Source organism: Triticum aestivum, chromosome 3A (genome assembly GCF_018294505.1).
Source record: "Triticum aestivum cultivar Chinese Spring chromosome 3A, IWGSC CS RefSeq v2.1, whole genome shotgun sequence".
In the NCBI taxonomy this organism is placed as follows: Eukaryota; Viridiplantae; Streptophyta; class Magnoliopsida; order Poales; family Poaceae; genus Triticum; species Triticum aestivum.
The window spans coordinates 664,695,647-664,698,305 of NC_057800.1; positions in this window are offsets into that span (position 1 = coordinate 664,695,647).

Below are 2,659 nucleotides of genomic sequence, written 5' to 3' on the forward strand. Positions count from 1 at the left end.
ATTCGACAGCTATGCGATGCAAACGAGGCAGGGAGAGAGGGGTTCGGGTGAGGGGCTCACAGCGGTTGCAGCGGTGGCCTCTTCGAGCTCGGGTAAGGGCTGAAGCCGACGGAAGGACGCCGGCGATCTCGGCGGCCGTGGTTGAAGAAGACGACGGGGAGAGCGCTCGGGGGCGTCCGGCGATGCGTAGCTCGTCGAGGACAAAGAAGAGGTCGTAGAGGAGCTCTAGGGCACGGAGATTGGTCGGGGGGAGACTCTGGGTGCGGTGGTGCTCGTCGGCGCTCTCAGACACGCTCGGACCCGGGCGAGAGAGAGAGCAGAGGAGGGGGAAGAGGTCCAGGGAGAGAGAGGAAAATGAGAGGGGATCGAGGGGGGGGGGTCGCGTGGCGTCTCCAGCCAGCCTCCAGCGTCGATAGAAGCAGGAGGTGGCTCGGGCGCATGCACGCGTGCAGCGAGCATGCGACTCTCGTCCTTCTGGCGAGAGGAGGGAGATGACTAGCATCGGCCAGCTGGGCTGGGCCGTGCTGGCCAGGCCAGGTGAGCGCCAGGTAAGTGGCTGCACAGGTAAGCCTCTGCTCTGTTTTATTTTCTGTGTTGTTTTCTTTTTATTTAATCATTTTGCCACTGATTCAAATTCAAAAGAATTTCAAAACAGTGACAAAACCCTTTGAATAATTTTATGTTGCTAGATGGACTTTTAAAACAGCACATAAAACATTTCAAAGTTAATTGAAAATATAAAACCCTTTGAATCATTTTATGTTACAATAATGATTTAAATTCAGTGCCAATATAATTCCTTAAAAATGTTCAATATTTTTGGTTTGGATACAAACCCTTGCAAAAATTATCAAACATTAATGAAGGCCATTTTGGTTGCACTGAATGCAAGATTAAGGGTTCTTGCCCCTTTTTTTATTTAAGTTTTTTAGGCTTCCACTTTCCTCAATTCAAGTTTCAGAAATTTAGACATGATGTAGGATGCTTATGAAACTAATTGCAATCAAATTCTAGGGCTGTGACAAGTGGAAGCGTAAAACCCAGAGTATGTTTCCTCCTGTTCGAAAACGTATTACTCCCCGAACCGTTTTATTTTTCTGATTTTTTTATTAAAAACAGAATTTTGACTAAACTTTGACTGGCTATAACTTTTAAAATATAAGTCCAATTGATTTGATTCTTTTTCTGTTGTTTATCAAATTTTGTCTAGTTTATTTTCGTATTTATTTGGAAATTTTCTGAACATGTTTTTGTACTGTTTTGAAACTATGTGTTAATTTGAAATTTTCTTAAATAGGATTTTGGAGAGGGAAACAACTTTCGAAAAGTGCACCCCCACTTGCATACTCTTGAAGGCAAGCATTCTGAACCCCGGCATAATATTTGTTGTGTGTCGTTTGATGCAAATATGACACCACCTTGACGCGAAGTATTCAGTATTTTATGTGGTGCCATGATCATGTTCATGAGTGCATAATGACGATTCCTTGCTGTTGGGATTTTGATATGTTTCTGATAGTACTCACCCTCATATGCCTTTCATGCCTACCGGAAGGAATCCAGGAAAGTCTCTGTCTTGGGTAGACACGAGCTTGTCTCTAGTTCTTCGTCGAGACGGATATGTCAGGTAAGGCATGGTGAGGTATGATGAGTGGTGATTCTGTCGGATTGGTGTGAAATATATTTCTTATGCTTATCATGAAGGAAATGCTTTAACCTCCTGAGTCGACCATAGATTGAGTCTTGTTCCAGTAACCCCCATACTTGTTTCGTACTACCACTTGTCCCTGCCATAGGTAGGGTACGGTTCAGTAAGTTGTCAACCCCTTCCTAGCACACACCATACAGAGAGGCCATGGTGGAAGATACCTGCTGCATCCGGTAGGCATGCCACCTAGTCCGGGGGCATGGGTGTTTCCGGTTGGAGAGGGGGTAGCTCCCCTAGTTTGCGCGCGTTATAAATTTTGTGATCCCATGCTAATCAAGGTTGTCGCCTCCCCACTTAGAGTTTCGCTTAACAGGTGTCGTGGGTGATTCCAGACACCGGTAAGTTAGGCTGGTGTGTGCCGTCAGGTGTGTTTTCAATCAAAAGACTGAAGACGGAATTCGTCCCGATGGACTAAAGGAATCCGTTACTCGTGGGTAAAGAGTACACCCTTTGCAGAGATTATATCTATTCGAATAACCGTGTCCATGGTTAAGGACTATAGTTTGGGATGGGTTAAGGTCTATGTGGTGTCGCGGAGATGCCCGTCTGTGGCATGCTTGTTATTCATTTACTTTATAAGCCCTTTATGTGGTGTCGCACAGACGTTTACTACTTATTTCCTTTATAAGCCCTTTATGTGGTGTCGCACAGACGCCCGACTGTGGCACGCTTGTTATTTCTTTTATTTATAAGCCCTTTATGTGGTGTCACTCAGACGCCCGACTGAGGCATACTTTATATTATTATCCTTTCGAGGTGTCACTTCAGACACCCGATCGGTGCATTCTATTTCTACTCCCTTATTGCATATTCATGTTGTATATGAAAAACTTGCTTACGTGCATCCTGGATTTTTTTTTATTTTGTGACTGATGTTGTGACCTTGAAATATTTCAGAGCATGATTATCATTTGTTATATTATACCCGTGTTCATAATGTTTGCGAGTACA